This window comes from Pinus tabuliformis, chromosome 6 (genome assembly GCF_031772625.1).
Source record: "Pinus tabuliformis cultivar Carrire ecotype Pingquan chromosome 6, CPIR1, whole genome shotgun sequence".
In the NCBI taxonomy this organism is placed as follows: Eukaryota; Viridiplantae; Streptophyta; class Pinopsida; order Pinales; family Pinaceae; genus Pinus; species Pinus tabuliformis.
Window position 1 is genome coordinate 2,065,312,174 of NC_142292.1, and position 23,851 is coordinate 2,065,336,024.

Here is a 23,851-nt window from a genome sequence, read left to right on the forward strand (position 1 = left end):
TAAGAAAGGAATGGAAAAAAAAAATGTAGGTTTCCTAATTGTGATAATGAATTAAGAAAAAGATGTTGAAAGCAACAACGTTGCTATAACAAACGATAAGGGAGGGATAACAGAAAGTGGGAGCGTTGTCTTCCCTGGTTAGACTGCTATTCATTGATTAGTAATATTGTTTCCTTGTTCCAGTGGTTATAAAACCCAGAACCTATTAGCATGTATATGCACTCTCTCTTTTGGGCCTTTACGTAATGCTTGCTATTTTATCATAAGTTTACGGGAAGGGAAGAACGAGTATGGCACACGACTAATGATAGCTAAGGTTGTAGTGTTGTTTCATTGTTGCAACCACCATCGTGCCTGCTCTTGGTATGAGAGATGTCGAGGTTACGAAGTTGACGATAGTGTTGTGGTACTGACAGCTGTGCAACAACAAATCCATAGTTGCTAAATGCTTGCGGCAGGCTCTTGAATTCCAACGCCCCTCCTCCTGCGGCACTGTTCACATTATTAACGAGCCCAAAGCTATCCTGATAGGTAATTAACGTTATGCCCTTTTGAAATAATTAGCGGACAACTATCTCTTTGAGGTTATTGTGTTCTTGCAATGTCATTGTTAAATCTCATTCATTTCGTTCTGCTTACGCATGGATAATCAAGTGTGAGCATTTTAAACTTAAAAATTCTGCCAGCTGGATAAGGTGAACATATAAACTTATAGAGACTGACTGCGGTTATAAAATCTGCTTTATAGATGCAGGTTGAAGCTTACAATATGTTTTTGGTCTCAGTAATTGATTCAATTCCCCTGTTCTGGTCTAACCAAAAGTCTCCGCTTAACTACTTGAGGGAAAAAAGGAATGGAGAATAGAATAAAGAACCCAGTACATATGCATTTCTGGTTGGAAAACATGGAGAGGGAATGGATCTTTCCTCTCGCAACAATGACGCTTGTGTCATTGTTCAGGGATTAGTCGCAACCCTTTTCACGGGTTCAAAACAATTGCGTGTATGCAGTCCTATCATATTTTGTTTCAAGGGAGGGGGAAACGAGGTTCCCAAAGCAGTTTCCATAAGCAATTTCCGTGGAATTTTGTCCAAGCTGTTGTGGAAAATTGTTTTACACGTGAGAAAAATACATGTGTTTTGAGAAACATTACCACGGTATCTATGAGTACAGGTACTTTCATTGTTTAAAATATAGGGTTTGAACTAAAAAATTGCTTTCCCCTAGGTCTTCTTATTGGTGAATCCTCTTAGATTACTGTATGCACTTTTGCTTCTATTTTGTATTGTGAGTTGTGTGCTTTGATTTTATTTTTTGACACCCTATTAGGGTTGATTATAGATTTTCCTCTTGTGATAATGTCCATTCAATGGTTCTGAAATAACGTAATTATTTTCTCACTCGTTGGTGTGCTATGCTAGCAACAAGTTTCAGGTGAAACCTGGGGAAATATAAATATATGAATGAACTAAATTATAAGGATGATATCAACTCGTGACACTGTGTTTTTGAATTTGTGGTAACTCACTGGTTAATGGATGCATATTACCGCAAAGGATCCACAAACTACCAACCACGCAAGGTGTCTATTGTCACCAATCAGTGGATGGCTTCGAGCTTCGATCAATAGCCTTCTCTTTGATTGATTGAATGATTGATTTATAAGTTCCCTTAACCAACAATGGATTTGAAAATGGCATAGCACTACTTCTGTTTTATAATGGCTGTGGGTTCGCAAACTGTCAAACTAAAATGGCAAGAAGAAAATAAGCAAAAAGTTAAATGTTTGAAGTGGCTGGAGGATATATAATCAAATAGACTGAAAAAATTCATAGAAAAAAATAATCTTTAATAATATTAAAGATTAAACCATTCAGGAAAATAATATAAATCGTTCTACAAGATAAGATATCCATACTCCTAAGATATCCATATTCGTATGTTTTACGATGTTCTCTTATATCCATATTGTATGAAATATGAATTGTGTTTTTCTAAGTCAATGTGAGACTTGAAATTCGCTTGTTCTATACAGCTTTTTTTCTATACAAATTTAAAAGTTAAAATTACGCAAAACTTTTCTCTGAAATGTATATAATGCGTTGTTTTGTTGATAATGAGTAAAACTCATCAAGAGATATTGATTTCAGAATTTCGTGGCTATCAAGGCATTGAGCCCTTGTGAAATACCACCACGCCCCTTTTACCTTAATTCTTTCCAGTGAGATTTCGAGCTTGAGATCTCTCACAATAAATTGGTATCATTGGAATCTCTACAGTAGTTTTCGTAGTTCAATGAACTCCTCAACAAATGTTTATTGGTTCACATTCAGACCAAGAAAACTGTGTAAACGGCAGCGCTGTGATAAAAAACAAACAAAAGGTTCGTCAAGAGAAATTGAATAGCAGTAGGAGCTCATTGAGGAAGGTCATCAAGGAAGAGAGAACCCCAGAAATTGTAAGGGAGTCAATACCTAAGTCAAATGGCGAGGCACTGATAAGAAAACTACAAGTTGTTCTTTGTGCCGTGCTCAAAGTGATACTCTCCGGAATCGATTATTAATTAGGAGGCATTCGCCTTCTCTGTTTTTCGGAATTGTATGCTTAATTTGAAATTGTTTGTTGATTCAAAAAATGCAAATTTGATACAAAAAGTAGTCTCTGATCTTCACAGATGATAGTTTCTCTCTACGGAGTTGCATGTGAATGGATTTAGAATGATGCAATTGAAATATTCAAATTTCCATCCATTATGAAGAGATTTTTGGTTGTAGTGGATTATCTGCTGCAACACTATACAATATGAGGATGTTTGGATGGGGTAGGAAGGTGATCATGCCTGTGACAAGAAAGTGCATGAACATTCATATTTTTTGGAGCATGAGATCAAGGTTAGATAAAGAAACTTATGAAGTAGGTATGGTCGAGCACGTAAAACATGAAGAATTTGTTTTCTAAAGATGTTTGCTTTGTGAGTAATTCTGCACAAAGCACAATGAATGAGTTCATTAATGGTTTAATTGTATATTTCAAATTAGAATTGTTGAGGTATGTGCAACATAGATGTCAAAACTCTTTGGCAAAACTTGGAAATTCTACATGGAAAAAGTAGTTTGCATGCGGTTAAGAAAATAACTACTCAATGGAATTGTATAGAAGAGTTAAATCGCTATGATTTCTGAGGAAATTATCTACCTGCAATTTTAGGTTATGTTATTGGGTTCACTTTTGATGTAGTTCTCCAAAAAATCCATGCTTGAGCATGTGGAGATTGCGCTTCAGAGGTGAAGGTAAAATACATATATATGCATGATAGAAACTGGATGCGCATAAAAGGAAATTTAGGAAAAATTGATATTATGTTTTTAAATGAATAGTACGATAGCTGTATGGCTAAATAAAATCTCACCTAATACCTAAAAGTTGGAAAAATATGTGGATAAATTTTATGTTATCCAGGTGATACCATGAGGATGGTATTATAGGACGTACCACAAATGGACTATGTACAATAGTACATATGAGATCGTATGACTACATATGCTACAAGGTTGAAAAATGAAATGTGTGTTGATGTGTATAACATACCTTGTGTGCAGGTGTGCATAGATTCATTGGTTAAATGTTGGCTTGAGGGGGTCTGAACCAAGTTTAGCGTTAGTTAGCCAAAGAAATCCCTACACTACTAGCCCTTTCAGCATCAATCGTGGAGTGCGGACTGAAGTCTCACCCAAAGCAGTATGGGGGGATGCTGGAACCAAGTTTCCACACCCTTGAGATGGTTGTGATGTCGGTTTGTTCCAACTATACTTGCCTTCGCACGAGTTGCTTATCCCTCTTCTCTACCCTTTAGTACCTTCGTGAAATGCTACAATCAGCTTTCATGCAGCCCCAACCAGGGGCGGAAGTACTTTCGCGCTGCTAGGGCAGTGATCTATGATATCTCCCAAACTAGGCTAAGTACCTTACTTATCTTATTAACATATCTTAATTAGCTTTTCATAAATAGATGTTCTTAATTGCGTTCACTTAACCAATACAATTATACACATTCGCACATCATATAACCATTAGAAGTGAAATTCATACCCAATATATCGGATGCACAAAAAGGAAATAAATACACGGAAATGATAGGGTACTCTTCTTTATTAATAATTCCTAATAATTATAGTCTCGACTCGCCCTGCGCACTTAGCTGCAGATGTTTGTGCACTTAGTTGTGGACTTCTAGGCCTCTACACACTCAGCTACAGAGCCTCTACCTACGTCATGCGCTGCTTGGGCCTTAGCCGCTGCTTCCTCTTTCCTTAGCTTTTCTGCCAAGACTCAAGGACTGTGAATATCACATCTTTAGTCGATAGGTATGGTAAATCATTCCACGTCTTTGTAGGGTCCTTTCGTGCCCTGATGAAGACATGGTGGAAATCTGCTTTGAACTCTGCAAAGCTCTGTAAAATAGCATAGACTGTGGGTGATAACCGCAGCTTGTGATTGATCGCCATCTGGATATTCATCTCCATTAGCACCCAGAAAATATTACTTTCTCTGATACCCTGCGTGTCCTTGGTCACCCACAGCGAAGCGTACTTCACTGCCTCTGGAAGTTCCAGCACAGCCGAAGGGAATTGACTATTTTCGGGAAACTCCCATGCCACCAATACAACTGATAACAGGATCCACGCGTAATGAACGTTTTGTCCTGCTCCTGTGCCTCGTGATAGTTCGCAAGGAACTCACCGCATAGATTGTTCGCCCAATTGAACTGGACTCCTTCTGCGCATGGGCCTCTAGTGAAACCACTAGTGCGGGCACCTCATCTGCGCGGCACTTCCGCATCACCTTCCCTTCCAATATTTCTATCACAACCTTGATTGTAGGGTTGTTAATGCTGGAGATGGCATACCCTCGCTTCTTCTTCTCTAGTTTGAACTTCTTCTTCATTACTTCCGCGAGGGCCAACTTGCCACCTTTTCCCTCTGAAATGTTTGCTGGATCCTCTCTTGAGTAAGGTAGCCATGTAATCCAGAGAATCATATGGTTTGTGATAGGGATGGGCTCCTCCAGCCATAAGCACCCTTCATGTACCAAGCAGAGCAGCTACCTGATGATGAAGATGATCACTAGGGCGCGATGATAATGTGGCACCCAGAGCAAGTTAAGCAACTCGGCTTTCTCTACACCTCTGAGCCATGTCCGCGGCTCCAACTGAATTGTTCCAACAGTCACGTTGATCCTCTGGTGCATTAGCTTATCAGTCTCTAAATGCGGGAACTTCTAGTGGTTTGCGAGGTCCCAATCTTCAAATTTCAACACAGGAACCCGTCCCAAGTGCGGTCCCTCAAAAATAGTATCATCTGGGAGTAGCGAAGTTTGCGGAGAGCTCTTGCTCTCATCTATATCCTTCAGCACCTTGTCTTTACCCTTGCACGGAGGAACATATTCAAGTAACCAGGTAATAGGGTCCGCGCCCTGGGTTTCAACTTCCATCTCTACATCCTCCTCATCTACCAGGATTTCTTCAAATTCTTCTTCCTCTTCGCTCTAGATTGATGTCCTTCCCCTTTTCCAGTAATGTGAGTTTGGTCCTCTATGGACTTCTGGGCGAGATGCACATCGGGATCATAGCATGCTTATCCTTCCTAGGTCTCTGTGTTCTAGGTGATTTAGGGACCTCAACTATCGCTGCGACGCTCTCTAGCGCTTCTACTTCCGCAATTTCCTGGCTGGCTTCCTCGGCTATCACTACTCCTATGTCCATGGCTTCTTTGGGTGCTGACATAAATCTATTCCAAAATTCTTTCAGTGTCTTTGGTAGTTACTCAAACAAAGAATTCACTTTCACAGTCTCGAATAAATTTCGGTTCATGAATACTTGAGTGCGCAACAACTCAATTCTCAAATTACCAAGTGTTTTTTGTTGGACAACCACTTGTAATTTATAGGGCCTTTTGAATTTGAATTCGACCGTTCCCCCACATTCGACCCATTAATGCTAGATTGGCAAAAAAATTTCAAGAATCTAACCCATAAAGTTTTCCTTAAATGCCTGCCGCCTGCTCCATTTGGCCTAAAACCAACCATCAAATCATGAATAGTGACTTTAACGGTCACTTTCCGATAGACCTGCACGCTAGCGCAGCTGTCTTCGTGCTATCGCGAACCCTATGGCACTTCAATGCTTCCCGGAGTCCTGACATCACGCAGCTCCCGGGCAGTGTAATTTATAGTCTTGCACCTCCTTTCACCTACATGGAGCGCTAAGACTGTGCCACTTTCATATAGTCACATTGTCGGATCACCAATGTATGGCTTCAAGCGACTGCCATTCACCTTTCCTGGGAAGGGTTCTCCATTCAACTTGACCAGCTGTACTGCACCTCCGTCACTAATCTCCTTAATAATATACGACCCTAACCATTGCATCTTGGAATTTCCAGGGAATTGATCAAACTTACAATCATACAAGAAAACTAGATCGTTTGCCTTGAATGTACGCAACTTGATGTGTCAGTCGTGCCATGCCTTTTCACGCTGCCTTTGGAACTGCTGGTGAAATCCTACCAAAAATTGTTCTTCTTCGAGCTCATCCAGCTGCGAGCCTCTCTTCCAGGGCTCCGCGATCAGTTATACCTATGAGCACTGCTATGTGCAAACTAGGCACGATGTATTCCATAGGCATTACGACCTCCACTCCATAGACAAGCCTAAAGGTGTTTGTCCCGTTAGCTTCTTGCATGTTGTCCAATAATCCCATAACACTGCAGGTATGCCCAGGTCCCAATCACTTCACTGAGCATTGCATACCTTAGTCAGCGCGTTTTCAAGCACTTAGTTGAACGCTTCCACTGTTCTATTAGCCTCGGGTGATAAGGTGTGCTCTTTTTATGATACACTTGAAATTCCTTCGTTAGTGCGCTGAGCATCTCATTCAGAAAGTGCATACCACGATCACTCATCAAGATCCTCGGACTTCCAAATTAGGTCAGTACATGTTCAAATAGAAACTTTGCGGCAGTTGCACCCGTGCAATCATTCACCGACTGCGCTTCTGGCCAATGAGTCAAATATTTTGTCACAGTGATAATATACCTCGCGTCTATCTTTCCTTGAGGTTTAATAGGTCCTACAAAATATATTTCCCACTTTTTGAAAGGTTGCAACGTCATTTGTGGATTCAAAGGAATTTCATCCCTCCGCGATGGTTGGCCTATTCATTAACATACATCACATGCCTTGCAATATTCTTTTGAATCGTGATGAAGGGTTGGCCACCACAACCCTGCGCGTAGAATCTTTTGCACGGTTGCTCTTCCTGCATAATGTCCTCCTGTGGCACCCCCATGAGCATCCGCGAGGATGCTGCTTTGTTCAAACTCAGGTACATACCTTCGCGATATCTCATCATTCCCCATCTTGTATAGATGCCCAATAATTCCAGAGAAATCTGCCACGTGCACCACTAATTCCTTCTTTTGTTGGACAGAGTATCCTTTCGGCGCAGTTCCAGTTGTTATAAAGTGTACTATATCCTCTAAATGTCCATCCGCAATGCGCATAGCAAAGAGCTGCGCGTCAGGTAATGCTTCCTCCAAACTAGTAGGTTCTTCCCCTGTCTTGATGCATGACAGGTGATCTGGTCCCGCATTCAATCGTCCAGGCTTTACAACAACTTCAAAATCATACTCCTGGAACAATAAGAGCCATCTACAAATTCGCGCCCCCAACACAAGCTTATTGACCAGGTACTTTAGCACAGAGTGATCTGTATACATCTTAAAGTGGCCTCCTAGCAAGTAGTGTCGATACTACTGGAGCGAATATTCCATAGCTATCCCCTCGCGCTCAGTGGTGGAATAGTTCTTCTCTTCATTGGATAATCTGCGACTTACGAATGCGATACGGTGATCTTAGCCTTCTCCACCATCATGTTCTAGTACTGAACCCAGCGCTATACACGACGTGTCGACATGTACATGAAACTCTTTCTTCCAGTTCGGGAAGACAAGAATCAGCGCAGTAACCATATTTTCTTTCAATATATCCAATATCCTTTTACAATCATCATTCTAGCAGAACGTGACATCGTTCTTCTACATTTTTTTCCATCGGCGCAGTGATTTTGGGCATAGCCCTGATAAAATTTTGGTAATAATCCCGTGTGACCAAGAGTAGCGCGTAGCTTTTTCACACTCCTCAGCCCTTCGAAGTTGAGAATCACCATGATCTTCACGGGTCTACCATCAACCCTTGTCTGCAAAACACATGCCCCAATAGGTTCCGAAAAGGAATGATAAATAGATACTTCTTGAGGTTGAGCGCGATTTGGTATCTTCGACAGGTATCCAACATCAAGCACAAGCTCGCTACATGGCGCTTAACCAACCTAAATACAGTCCAGTCATTGAAATAGACCTCTAGGAACTTATGAATATATTCCTTGAATGCTGCAACAACCACACGCGAAAAGATAGCATGCGCATTCTTCAATCCAAACAACATGATAGTATATTGAAAGCAACCCCATTCAGTCGCGAAGGTTGTCTTGCTCCTATCCTTTGGCATGATTTTGATCTGATGGTACCCCGAGAACCCATCTGTGAAAGAATATGCTTCCTAACCACCTATATTGTCCAACACTTCATCCGTGAACGGAGTTAGGAAGGGATCATGCACACACGCATCATTCAATTTTCTGAGATCCACACATATCCTTATCTCATCCTTCTGCTTCTTCTCTTGCACCACCATCGGACTTACCCAATCAGATTCTTCCACAAGCTCAATGATGCCTGCTACGAGCATTTTGTCTAGTTCTACACAGACCTTTTCCTTGTATTTCGGATTTGAGTGGTAAGGCCTCTTCTTAACTGGCTTCGTGTGAGGCTTTAATGTGATCTTCATTACTCCTAGATCTTCGATTATTCCTTTCAAATCCGTAAACTTGGTCAGGAATAAGTGCTGATATTCCCGGAGTAATTCAACGACCTTATCCACAATCGCGTCATCCCAGTAGTCCCCGATTTTCGCAAATTTGGGTTCTGCCTCCTTACCAATGTTCACCTGTTTATTTTTCACCGGCGTGGTTATATCAGGGTTCTCAATATATGGTCGTTGAAACTTGCGGTGGCCTTCTTCTTCTGGCAACAGAACCATTTGTTGGCTTGACGGGGCCTGACCTAGGTTCAACGTTAGTTAGCCAAACAAGTCCCTACACTACTGGCGCTTTCGACATCAACCCACGGAGCGCGGTTTGAAGTCTCACCTGAAGCAGTATGAGGGGATGCTGGAACCAAGTTTCCACACCCTTGAGATGGTTATGATGTTGGTTTGTTCCAACTATACCTGCCTTCGCGCAGGTTGCTTATCCCTCTGCTCTACCCTTCAGTACCTTTGCAAAATGCTACAATCAGCTTTCGCGCAGCCCCAACCAGGGCTGGAAGTCCTTTCGCACTGCTAGGGCAGTGATCTGCGATATCTCCAAAACTAGGCTAAGTAACTTACTTATTTTGTTAACAGATCTTAGTTAGCTTTGCGTAAACAGATGTTCTTAGTTGCGTTCACTTAACCAATACAATTATACACATTCGCGCATCATATAAGTATTAGAAGTGAAATTCATACCCAATATCTCAGATGCATAAACAGGAAATAAAGATGTAGAAATGATAGAATACTATTCTTTATTGATAATTCCAGATAATTATAGACTCGACTCACACTGCGCACTTAGCGGCAGGGGTCCGCGCACTCAGTTGCAGACTTCTAGGCCTTTGCGCACTCAGCTGTAGAGCCTCTACCTACGCTACGACCCAAAACTTAGGCTTCTATTTTAGAGCTATCTCTCATACATCTTCGATCTTAATCCATGATTCCCTACCTCTAACTACTTAGAGCTTAGCTAAATTAATGCGTCCTAGGGGCTAAATTCCTAGGTAGGCTTAGGAGGTTTGTTACAGTGAGAACAATTGAATAAAGGTGCATTAAATCCAAGGCAACCTCTCCTACATGAACGGTATGCCAATTTTTTCAATGATTGTGTCTGCATTCTAAACTGTGTCTTATAACTCAACATTTACTTATATTGACCACTTGTTGTCGTGACTGTTTTGCGTTGTATTTCATTGAAGGAAAGTGGTATTGATATGGTTAATGTGATTGTGTTGTTTTGAATGGTATCACACCATAGAATGGTATTACTGTGTTGTGTTGTTTGATATGGCGTGACTATGGCCCTTAAAACCACCTCCCTCATATACCACTCTCCCATACCACTTGACTCTTGATACCAGACATTTCATTTGTTGTTGAAATCCTCTCCATGTTTATGAAAAAGCCTTGTGAGGGACATTGATCTACTGCGAAATGGTTTCTAAAGTACTTGAAGGGAACTCAAGGCTTTGGACTTAAGTATACACAGGTCGATGACTTCAACTTGATTGGATACTCTGATTCAAACCTTGATGGAGATAAAGAAACCAAGGTATCTACTTTAGGTTATGCTATTAGTCTTGGATCAAGTGCTATCTCCTGGAGGTCACACAAATGATAAGTTCTAGTAGATTCCACAATTGAGGCAGAGTATGTGGCAGCAGCTAAAGCAACAAAGGAAATTGTGTGGCTCAGGAAAATTCTGGAATATTTGTAGGAAAAACAAGTGCATTCAACTCCTCTCATCATTGACAACAGTTCTGCAATAAAGTTGGCCAAAGCCCAAAGTTCCATGATCAATTAAAGCATATCAATACAACATACCATCTGATTTGACATCATGTTAAGGCCAAGATAATACCCCTATGCCGTTGTTGCACAAATGGGTAGATTGTAGACATATTCACCAAAGCTCTTGGAAGAGAAAAGTTCGAAAGATTCATAACAATGCTTGGACTCACCAACATCGCTTTATATTAAGGGGGGGAATGTTGACACCTAATCTTTGGGATTAGGTAATCCATGTAAAATAATGTATATTGAATATAAGGAGAATTGGAATATGAAGAGACATTTGGAGATGAAGCCTAAGAGTCTTTCCCTCCATGTATATATCTATGATCAGTCTTAATGAAAAATCATAATTTGTTTTGAGGAGTTACTTCCTGGCTTGACAAGATGAAGTGATTTAAAACTTAGCAAATATATATGTAAATTTATATTATATATCAAAAAGTACATCTATACTAATTTTAAAGTAACATTAATTCTAAACATTAAAATGTTTCAATATGCAGATAACATATGGATAGCCTAAGTTTGAATTAAATTATTCATTACATTTAGTGTAGTTTATTCTTCGCTCCACTTGGAATGACCTTGGTTCTCCACATTCATTTTACTTGGCATGCATTTCTCTCATCTCGGTCTACCTACTCCCATGATTTAAAACTAGAAACATGGGAATGGAGAGATACACCATTTCTAGGCAAAACCAATACCAAGATATTAGTGAGGCCTACATATGAATCCCATTTAATGTATTTTTATTTGCATGAGACCTAGACAATTTCTAGGTAAAATTGGTTCTAACACAATTTTAAGACAATATTTTTATTATTTCTAGTTTCACTTCCTACATTGAATATAATATGCTATGAAGTAACCACCCAAGTGCTTAGTTCTTTTTAATCAATTATTGGAAAGGTATGTAAGCATGATTTACTTACCTAAATCAATAGATTTAATAAGAATTTTTTGTCCCATCCAACAAGATATATTGAGTCAACAATAGCCATCCGAGGAGCCACCATGATAGCATAAGCAATAAATAGTGATACACATGCTAAGAAAGCAAATATTGCAAAAACAATCTCAATATGTGGGTAAAAATATTACCTTGAGATCCTTTCCCTAATATTCCGTCTCTCCTTCCCGACATAGATTTATTCTCTACTTTATTGATTGGTTGATCAATGGGACTGTGCAGCAAGCTAGATCAAGGTGATTTTTGTTTTAATAAATATTTTATTTTTTATTATCATAATAAATATTTTAATTAATTATCGCAAGGATCATAAAAATAGAATGAGCAGTAATAATTTACAGTATAATTTCAATATTTGCATGTAAAACAATTGTCAAATAACACTATTTTGGCATATCCCACTATCTTCCATATGTAAGGGTTACTTGTGATCCACTCACTGAAATTGAACGATGTCAAAATAATGAAAACAAAATTTATTAGAGTTAGGAGGGGGATTCAAAATATAAAATAGATGAAAGAAAGTTAACGTTTAACCATTTAAAAAGTTGGCACCCTAAAATTTGCATATAAATGGAATGACAAAAGAAACACAAAAAATCATCTAAATTTCACTATTTCGTGTAATGAGCAAATGAGATCTCAAATGTTGCACGTGTTTTTTCATCGGTTTCTGTCACATCTAGGCACCTTGATTTTCTTAAATTCATCAATTTTCTCGGAGCTATTCTACTTTATAGTTAATAATCTTCTATTCTACATTCTTTATTCATTATTCTTTCCTTAAAACCCAATGAACCACTCACTGGATGGAGATTGAAATCAAATCCTCTCACTCATTTATTTACAAATAAAAAATTCCTCAAAGTTTTTTAAATTAAATATGTTATTCTTTTATTTTAAATTAAAAACCATTTCACATGCTTTTCATATCATGCCTTAAATGGTATATTAAAAAAGGAATATTATCTTGAAATCATATTTTGTCCACTGATTTATTTAAAAATCAAAATTCCTCAAGGTTTTTAAAATTAAATATGTTATTCTTTGATTTTCTTTGATTTAAAACTAAAAACCCTATCACATACTTTTCATATCATCCTTTGGATAATATATTAGACCGAAGAATATTATATTGAAATAAATTCATGTCCACCCATTTATTTAAAACTCAAAATTATTCAAGCTGAACTCCAATATAGACCATGCGTACTGTGTAAAAATGGACAATAAACAAACATATTTGTTGTTATTATATTTTTCAGTTAAGTATTATATAATGTTTCATTGCTATTATATTTTCGAGTTAACTATTATATAATGCTTTGTTTTCTTCTCTACTGCAACTAGTTAGTCTCTATTGTTTATGACACCAGATTATTAGTAATTTATTACATGATATTATTAGTAGTTTTTTTGGTTGGGTTAGCCTTGGTAGATAATTTTATGGGTTCTTGATATTATTATAAATGAAATATTATATATGAAATCAAGTTTCATGATGTATTAAATATTTACAACAATTTTTTTTAGCTAATGAAAACTTTGAAATTTTATTTGAGTACATATTGAGAAATGAGATGAACTGATTTAAAACTTAGTAAATGGAGATATAAATTTCTATTATAGATCACAAAGTAGATTTATAATAATTTTAAAGTAACAATAATTCTAAATATTAAAATGTTTAAATATGCATATAACATATGGATAACCTAAGTTTGAATGAAATTATTCACTGCATTTAGTGTAGTTTATTCTTCACTCCACTTGGAATGACCTTGGTTCTCCACCTTCATTTTACTTGGCATGCCTTTCTCTCATCTTGATCTACCTACTCCCATGATTTCAAGCTAGAAGCATGGGAATGGAGAGCTAGACCATTTATAGGCAAAACCAATTCCAAGCTATTGGTGAGGTCTACATCTCAATCAAATTTAATGCATTTTGTTTTGCATGAGACCTAGACAATTTCTAGGTAAAACCGGTTCTAACACAATTGTAAGACAATATTTTTATTTTTTCTGTCTTCACTTCCTACAATGAATATATTATGCTATGAAGTAACCACCCAAGTGTTTGATTCTTTTTCATCAATTATTATAAAGGCATGTATGCATGATTTACTTACCTAAATCAATAGCTTGAGTAAGCGTTTGTTGATCCCAAGCCAACAACATATATTGACTCAACAACAAATACCCTAGAAGCCACCATGATAACATAAGCAATAAATAACTATATGCATACTAAGAAAGAAAACAGTGCAAACAAATCTCAATACATGGGGTAAAAATATTACCTTGAGATCCTTTCCATAATAGTCCATCTCCCCTTCCTTAGATAGATTTATTCCATACTTTATTGATTGGTTGATAAATGGGAATGTGCTATAAGCTAGATCAAGCCATGGAGTTGGTTGATCCCTTCAACAATGCAACAATAGCTAAAATTCTTGGGTTTACATCATTTGTATATTTTATGCTAGAGAGGAATACAATAAAGGAAAAAAATAAATCATTCGAGGATCAAGTGAAATTGGTTAACCCAAAGCACCATAAATAAGTCACCAGAGTGATAAAAATTAAGACTCGAGTTGAGCACCGAAAGGCCTTCTCATTCAAAGTGCATTCAAAAACTCTATTTATGAAGGAGAATTGATCAACCCATTCTTTGAAAACTTTATGGAGGCCTCTATTCATTTTTTCTCCTTTGAACAAACATTATACATCAACCCAAACAAAGAATGGAGTGGTTTGTTTTAAGCTACTAATGAGGTCGCTCTCAAAAAGTAATGGTGGAAGTTCAACCAACTCTACCCATCAAACCCTGAGAATTTATCTCATGTAGGCAACGTTAGTAGGCATTCTAGGATTCTCAACGCACCAGATTAATTGATTAAGAAACAAAGCGGCATGGACCCTCCCTTTTTTTGCACTTTGGTAGTGGATTAATTTCTCAATTACTCCCTCCACCCACTTACAAAGATGCATGGGAAGGCTACACTCAAATTTCCTCATCCACTTATTCCTCCACCCACCAAAATGGAAGAACTTGTGCAATAATATGGGAATAATTATTGGTTAGATTATTTGCCTTTATTCATATCCTAGTTACTTGGATGAATATAGTATCCTTCGTCCACCCAGAAATTAAGTATGTGAGTAAAAATACCATAGATTTTTCTTATGTACTTCTTCAGAGCGTGAGTTGAACCTTGACTTGGATAAGTATATGCAGGAAGTGGTGGTAACTCAAGGGTGGAATGTTGTCAGATACATGCAATTTCAATTGAAATAAATAAACATGTGGTGTAATGTCAATTGAAACAAATAAACATGCATATAATCAAATGAACAACATGTATTCGAAAAGGTGGATCAATATGTGTTCCAAATGCATACACATTATAGCAAGATTGTGTTCCTTCTCTCCCCGCCTCTCCTAAAATAATGGACATGGAACAAATTGCTGAGTAACATATACAAACCACAAAGGATTAATAGCATCAAAAATTTAAAAACTATTTGAATTGAATGGCAATTGAGCTTTTACACATTAATATATATATTTTGAATTGAATTGACAATTAATATTTCACACAATTAATATATAATTTACTAAAAAATGTATATTTTCATAGATTATACGTAAAAGTTAAGTAGTGCAAGGTTTAATGCCTAAGTTTTTTTGTTTTTTATTTTATTTAGGTTGTGTGAAAAGGTCTATGAGATTATGTCATTAATATTACATTGAATTGGATTAATGTCAAAGCAATTATGGAAACTTTAAATTATAAATAAATTGTAGTATTACAAATTATATTTAAGTTGAATTGTCATTTTAATTTTTTGTGCATAGAATACATAAAAATTATGAAGTTGAAGGCTTAATGGATCATAAGAGAGTTATTATGTAAAAAGGGATTACCTATGGCTTCGCTCATTTATGGGGACTTGACCCTATTTCCAACTATTTTAAACATTTTGAAATACAAACTTAGTGAAAGAACTGTTTAAAAGGGAGAGAATGATTTTAAAGAAAGCTTTCCAACTATTTTAAACATTTTGAAATACAAACTTAGTGAAAGAACTGTTTAAAAGGGAGAGAATGATTTTAAAGAAAGCATTTTTCATTAGCATACCTACAACGTATACTTATTCCACCTCGACTAGAGAATAGGAAAATATCGAAGACGGATGATCGCTTTATGCTCAACCTAGGTGAACAAGTTAATAATATTCTAAATTAAAGAATTTATTATTTCAGTGAAGATATTTTGCCTCATGGTTAAAGGTCAATGACCCTCTATTAATTTCAAATATTTTCATGTAGATAATCAAGTTATTTTTTGTGTTTTTTTCCTAAGCTTTCTCTTCAACTATTAAAACAATTTTACAATTTTCGAAAAAATAATTTCTCATTTTCTATTTGGCCTAGTTACATATTTGTGGGCCATAATAGCCTTGGTGGAGTACATTTTTATTTTCTTATTTGTCAGTACCTAACAAATCATTTTAAATTTAAAAATGACTATTTTTGTAAATTATCATTCCATTGGTGAGTGTTGTGACTTGACACTAACAATGACACTGTTATGCCTCGCATTGCTAGTGCTCTACCCAGGTATTTAAATAACCAAGGGGAGGAGAGGGTATGCATGGATTTTTATTCTCGTTTTAAAGAAGAAAATTTTGTTAAAGACCAAGTAAACTTCAACATTAAATTAAAAGTTTATTTTCCAAACACACACTACAAAAATACTTTTTTAAATTCAAGAATAACATCTTAAATTTTTAGTCTAAAATAGTGTGTCCCACTCTGAATAGATGAGAAATCAAGATTGACAAAAATATCAAACTTTGTGCTTCACTACATTACAATACAGAGCCAAAAACATTTGTATACAAAATGTGCTTACCATTTGACTTATGGGGAGAAGATGGCATAACAACATAGGAAGGCATGACATCGCCAACAATAATCACAATGATTTTTTTTGTCATTTTCATGGGAACAATTATTAACAAGCAATATGGTTGGAATGTGACCGAGTCAAAATGAAAGCAAAGGCATGTTGGCATGTAATGTGGAGGAATATAAAAAAAATAGAGATGCGATGAAGCAAATACAATATCAATCATTAACTTTGGTCATTGATTTTGCTGGGTTGGCTAGTTTCACCACGTACATGGTTTCTCAAATACAATATGTCAGAGATCAAAAAAAGTGATATTTTTTATTAGTCCCCATCAGAGCATAACATAATTCAACAATATGATTCTCAACAAATTTTAATTATTAATGGTAGATTGAACAATAAAAAAATATCCAAGTCATATGCCAAATCATTTTAAAACGAAAAAAAAAAATGCTAATTTTATAAAAGGCCATTCCATCAGTGAAAGTTCACTGACAATGACACTAATTCTTCTTTGCTGCATGTTTCAGTCTAGGCTTCTCGATATTTCCATCTCCTCATTACCTAATTCAAAGTGTCTATTTCTTATAGTTGCATGAGTGTTTGGTAATTTTCCAAAGATACTAAAAGAAGAAAAGGAATACTTAGAAAAACTTTTTCTCTTGGCGGCGTTTCCTTCTTTAACTTTTTATTTTCTTAATTTTGGATGGCACCATGCATAAGTTTTTACATAATTGAACATTACTATTCCAGGAAGATTCTAGAAGCTTGGGGGAGCTAAGAGATTCTAGTAACATTTACCATAAGAGTGTACAATAGTTGTAATATAAAGAGATTAGAAAATGATTATGGTAGCTCGAAGGGTTGAGTTTTTGCATCAACATTGATTGAGTGTTGTATGTGTCAAGAAGAGGATAGAGCGAGAAATATGGAAGCTCCTCGTGCTTATTTTAGTATTTTAAAATATGCTCACATTAAATTCCTATGTTGTTGGTTTGAGAAAAGAAGGGATACACCATGTGTGAGTTGTTATATGAGGGATGTAAACCAAAGAGTGACACCATATTGCCGAGAGGATCATTTCCATATTGAATATTTATCACATTCATTTTCCATCTAGCCATATTTGCATTGACGAAAATAAAGTCAAAAGGTAGGGACACAAGCCACAAACATAGGGTGGAATTACACCATGGAGGTAGAATGTAGCAATGTTGCAAGGGAAGTTGGAACTATGTTAGGGTGGGGTTAAACTATGATTGTGGACCACCCCAGGTTTTCATCAGATCGAGATAATAATTGAGCATGCATTATGACCACTGATTAGCCAATGTGGGAATATATATATATATATATATATATATATATATAATTGAGCATGCATTATGACCACTGATTAGCCAATGTGGGAATATATATATATATATATATATATATATATATAATAATATGTGTGTGTGTGTGTGTGTGTGTGTGTGTGGGCGCGCGCTTGGAGGAATCAATGATTACGCTAGTCTTGTACTCACTTGATGGGGTCAATTCCCATTGCTACAACTATAACCTCTAGGTGCCTATGTATGTCCTTTCTTCAAGCACATGTAAATTGCCTCCGATCACTTCATTTTCATGATCATCATCTATTGATTATAAAAATATATTGCCGTAAATAAAATGTTTTAATATTTAACAAAGTGAAATAATTTTATAATAAAAAATAAAAAGCTCAATTCATTAATAATATTTTTTACAATGAAATTGAAATATATTAATATTTTTACATTGAAATTTATTAAGATAAAAATGTGTAATTTTTTAAACATTTACTTTGAATAAATTATTTCCCTATCAACTTTTTATATATTAAAAAATTAACCATAAAAAATTTAGTATCTATTATAGAAAAAATAATTAAATCTTCATGATTCGGTTGCACTGATTAAAACATATAAACTTCATATCCTTTTATAATAAAAAAGCAGCAGTAAAAATCTTAGTATCTATTGTATTATAGAAGGATTAAATCTTGATAATTCCGTTGTAGTTATTAAAACATATACGCATCATATCTATTATAGAAAGGATTAAATGTTGATGATGCTGTTGTAATTTTTAAAAAATATAAGCTTTGTAATTTTTCAAGGTGGTATGAATAATATCCATGCCAAGAGTAATAACGATGAGTTGAATTGGCATCACGATGAGTTGAAATGTGATAGAAGCATTCGAGAATAGCAAGGGTGACCACTGAATTGAATTGTGTGTATTCATTCAGATGAGAAATTATTGATAAAGACAAGGATGTTGGCCAACTCAGAAATTATTGAGTGAGACAAGGATGTTGGCCAACTCTGTTGCTCAACCTACAGGATTTAACGTCCTCAAATATTTCAGATTTTGGTTACTTGGAGTGCTCTGCCTTCAGGATTTGCAAGTGACTTTCGCCCAAGAGAGGACCCAATTCAGCGAGTTTATTGCTTATATTCACATGAGCATTTGCTAACTTTCCAAAGATACCAGAAGTGGAAATGGAATACCTAGAAAAATTTGTTGTCTTGACGGACTGGCCTTTTCTAATTTTCGATTTTATTAATTTTGGATGGCACCGCACAAATTTTTTTACCAACTTCAACATTACTGTTACGGGGAGATTCTAGAAGGTTGGAGGAAGTAGGAGATTCTAGTAACATTTACCAGAAGAGTGTACAAGAGTTGTAATGTCAAGAGATTAGAGTCAAAATGATTCTGGCAGCTGGAAGGGTCGAGTTTCTGCATCAACATGGGTTGAGTGTCGTACTTGTCAAGGAAGGGATAGAGCAAGAAATATGGAAGTTGATTGTGCTTATTTTGCCAGTTTAAAGTATGCTCACATTAAATTCCTATCGTATTGGTCTAAGAAAAAAAAGGAGACACCATGTGTGAGTTGTCCTATCAGCGATACAAACCAAAGAGCGGCTAAGAAAAAATGGGAGACACCATGTGTGAGTTGCTATCAGCGATACGTGGCTGAGTTGAGGAGAGGATCATTTCCATAATGGCATTGATGGAAATCAATAGTTACTAAACATTCATTAATCCAAAAAATTCAAAGCCAACATATTCTATTATATTAACTCAGTAACGGCTACCACCATGATAGGCAATCGACAGAAATACGTATGCATGCTAAGATAGAAAATAGTGCAAGAAAATCTCAATATGTCGGTAAAAATAATAACAGAAAACCAATGTATTCTTGAACAATAATATTATTGATGATAATACAAATTATAATTTGGATCTCGCTTAACCGGAGCGGGATCTTGATTTTCGTTGGCAGACAGGTTACTGTCTGATGGACTGCGATGAAATTTTGCAGCCCCATTCCTCAATCCAACTTTATTCCTTTTCAATTTTGGAGCCATGAGAATCTGATAGAAGCCAACAGGTTTCTTCTTCTCCATTTTATCAACCATCTCATCTTGATTAACCAGAGCAGGATCTTGATCGCCATTGGCACAGAGGTTACTGTCAGATGGACTGACATGAATTTTCGCAGACCCATTCCTCAATCCAACCTTATTCCTTTTCAATTTTCGTGCCATGAGAATAGGATAGCAGCCAACAGGCTTCTTCTTCTCCTTTTTCTCAACCATCTCATCAACATCTTTCTGCTTTTCTTGATCTCTGCCCTCTTCCTTGCCTGCGAGATTGTTGAAGCCTTGACAGCGAGCTTGCTGTTCTCTGGCATAAAAAACATTATTAGTTTTAATGGACACTAATTTTTTAACAAATGACGGCCTGGGTTGGACATGGTTCTTCGTCAAATCTCTGAAATCCACAGCCCCATCAGTTGCAGGGTTGAATCTGTTAATTCTGTGAAGATCCACTCCATCAAGAATCATGATGCCAAGGTTGAGAATGCCCTGAGGGGCGCGTCCAGAAGGACGACGGACCTGCTGTGCCGAGAAGCTCATCCCGCTGGAATCTGGGCTCCCGTAGTCCTTGAGGAAAGTGGAAAGGAAGACCCTCACAGTGCCTACAAGCTTGTCCCTGAGGCCACCCACGCAGTATATTTCCACCATCACAGCAGAGGTTTCACTGCGCAGCAAACGCTCTTCCACTCTGAAAATGACCTTGTCGTTCCAGGTAGGGTTTGCGCCACCTGTTCTGTTAATTTGTGTCGTCACTTTTTTCTCAAAATTGATCCAGACAACACAGTAGGTCTGCATCTCCTTCATGCCAAAAAGATGCATCTCCTTGAGATCTTGAGCCGAGATGATGTTAAGCTCCAGCTGTGTGTAAGCTTCCGCCATGATGTGAATGAATATTTAGAGATCACGCTGATTGAAATTACAGAAGAACACCATGCATGAAATCTTCTGAAATCTAAGACGATTGAAATATAATCATTCATATATTTTCAATTAATCCCAATTCTGTATGTATATTGATAAATGATATATACAATGAATATATCCCCTGTAGCTAATGAAACATGAACAATCAGATCGTAAAGTTACCTGGCTGAGTGGTGAGGTGTATTTATTTATTTCTCTGTTCGAGCTTAGAGATCGAGTTCGTAATCCTTACTGTCTGCTTTACACGGGCGTTTTTGGGCATTAATTAATAATATACCAAAATTTGGGTATTGATTAAAAATATATACAATGAATATACACTCTAGAAGGAATGAAACATTGGAGAGTGAATTTACCTTAGCACAAATGGTGAGGTGTCTTTGTTTTTCTGTTCTTTAATGCAAGATTTGTAGAAGTCTCTAATCGATCGCAAGACTGCAAATATATAATCATTGATATATTTTGCATTAAAACTCGCTTTTGGGTATTTATTAATGAAATATACAATGAATATATCCCCTATAACAAATGAATGAACGAAACATGAGCAAACGGAGAGTGAATTTACCTGGCAGAGTGGTGAGGTATATTTAATTTTGTGTTCTGTAATGCATGCACGATTTCCAGAACCCTCGACCTTGGAGATGGAGTTAGTAATCCTTCCTTTCTGCCTTTTGTTGCAGACGATGGTTGTACGTAATGCATGCACGATTTCTAGAACCCTCGACCTTGGATTTCCTTTCTGCCTTTTGTGTTGTACTATAAAGAAACTCATGTGGACTTCAGGTTTGACTCCGAGATTGTACCGTTGGAAGATCAAACGGCCCGATCGAGCGAAGGTAGTATGTGACATGGAATATTCGTGAATATATCAATTTAACATTTCCTTCGTAGTAATTTAAAAAATGGATAGTTATTATTGATAATAGTTTTCTAATAATAATTTTTGGTTTATTTTTGGAAATAAATGTTCTTAGAATGTACATATTCATAATTAGAATTTATGGGATAATATAATTTTATATTTATTTTTATTAAAACGGCTATGTAATAGGCTAACTCAATACTTGGGTGATTATTTTCAATCATATACATAATTTATTTTCAAAAATAAAACTATAATTTACATCATTATTATTTACTTAAATAAAATAATTTTATATCAATAAAAAGTAAATAATAATAATAATAAATCATTTTTATATTAAAATATTTTAGAGAGATGTATAATTTTTCAGAATCTATTTTGAATAAATTATTTCAATATCAATTTTTATTTATATAAAAAAAATTAATGAAAATTTTCTTATCTCTATTCAAAAAAATAAATTCTTAAAAATATATATATTTTTTTTCAATTTTTGTATTTTAAATAAATTTATATTTTCAAAAATACTAATTAATCTAAAATTAAAATAACTCTTTATTTTATTCTAATATAATTATATCAATTTCCAATCTATTATCATCATTTGAATTTCTATTATTTATAATAATATAAATTTCTAAATTATTATAATCATCTAAAAATAAATTATTATAATGATCATAACTATTTAAGTGAATGATAAAGATTTAATCTTTAAGAAATATTTATAATATTCTTAATATTATTTACAAATTAAAAATTGAAATTTATTTCAAAACAGTCACCATCTTTCAATTATTTTAATTAAATTGATTAATTTTAAAAAATGTTTTATGAATAAGTGTCATATGAAATGGGTTATGATTTTGTGGGCATGTGGTATTGATGACCCATGTTATCATAACAAAGCCTACTCACAAGTGAGAATAAATCTCTATAGTTAAACATCTATTTTAATTAAATTGATTAATTAAAATAAATGTTATATGAATAAGTGCCGTATGAAATGGGTTATGCCAGCCCATGTTATCATAACAAAGCCTACTTACAAGTGAGAGTGGATCTCTATAGTTAAAAATCTTGTTATATATTTTGTTTATTTAATCTAGAAACTTCTCAAATTCTTCATAATTTAGGAACACAACGATAATAACACCCCTTAAATTAGAATACTTATGAGCTAATTGTATATAAAATCTTATTTTCTTTTTAAATAATAATTTAAAATATTATATATTTATATAAATTTATTATATTAATATATAATAAATTTTCATATATAAAATTTATTATATTAATATATAATAAATTTTCACATATATAATAAGTTAAAGTAATGCGAGTGTATTTCTTTGTTATTAATTTTAATGTCTAAAATTGCTTTAAAATAAAATTTATTTAATAGATAAAAATAAGATATATTAAAATTTATTAAGATGTTTAAAATAATTAAATATTTATAAAAATAATTTCAAATATTTATTTGTATTTATATATATTTAAAATTAATTTCGAATTTTGAATTATTATTTTTATAAGGTAGTTATTCTAAATATAGATATTATATTTCTTTTAAAAGATGTCATGTATTAAAGTTGCACTTCACGTTATCTTACTAACTAATTGATAATAACAAAATGTTTAAAAGTTGTGTCATTATTTCATGAGTTATTTTAAAAGTAGATGTGAAAGTTTCTTAACGAGTATAACATTTTTATACTACTATTAACACACTCATATTAATAAGTTTGGTTGATATATACCCTAGGCATCAATTTTTTGTTTTTAATAAAGATTTTATTCTTTATTCTCATAATAAATGTTTTAATTAATTATTGCAAGGATCACAAGAATAGAATGAGCAGTTACACTTTACACTCTAATTTCAATATTTGCATGTAAAACGATTGTCAAATAACACCATTTTCGCATACCCCACTATCTTTCATTTGTAAGGGTTACTTGTGATCCAATCACTGAAATTGAACAATGTTAAAATAATGAAAACAAAATTTATTAGAGTGAG